This window comes from Arachis duranensis, chromosome 5, assembly GCF_000817695.3.
Source record: "Arachis duranensis cultivar V14167 chromosome 5, aradu.V14167.gnm2.J7QH, whole genome shotgun sequence".
NCBI lineage: Eukaryota > Viridiplantae > Streptophyta > Magnoliopsida > Fabales > Fabaceae > Arachis > Arachis duranensis.
The window spans coordinates 38,907,864-38,908,329 of record NC_029776.3 but is presented as its reverse complement, the minus strand read 5'-3'; positions in this window follow the sequence as shown (position 1 = coordinate 38,908,329).

Genomic DNA, 466 nt, shown 5'->3' with positions numbered 1-466 from the left:
AAGAAGGACAGACTGGCGTTTAAACGCCAGCCAGGGTACCTGGTTGGGCGTTTAACGCCCAAAAGGGTAGTATTTTAGGCGTTAAACGCCAGAATGTGCACCATTCTGGGCGTTTAACGCCAGGTTGGCACAAGGGGGAAGATTTTGTTTTCAAATCAATTTTTTTTTTAGTTTTCAAAACTTTTTCAAAATCAAATCTTTTTCAAATCATATCTTTTCAATCAAATCTTTTTCAAGAGCAATTTCTCTCTATTTTTAAAAATACTTGCTATCAATCAATGATTTGATTCAACATTTCAAGTATGTTGCCTTTTCTATTGAGAAAGGTTTAATGTTTGAATCATATCTTTTCTTGTTAGCCAAGTTTCTAATTTTCAAAATCAAATCTTTTTAAAATGTTTTTCAAATCATATCTTCTCAATCACATCTTTTTAAAACTAATCATATCTTCTTAACCACATCTTTT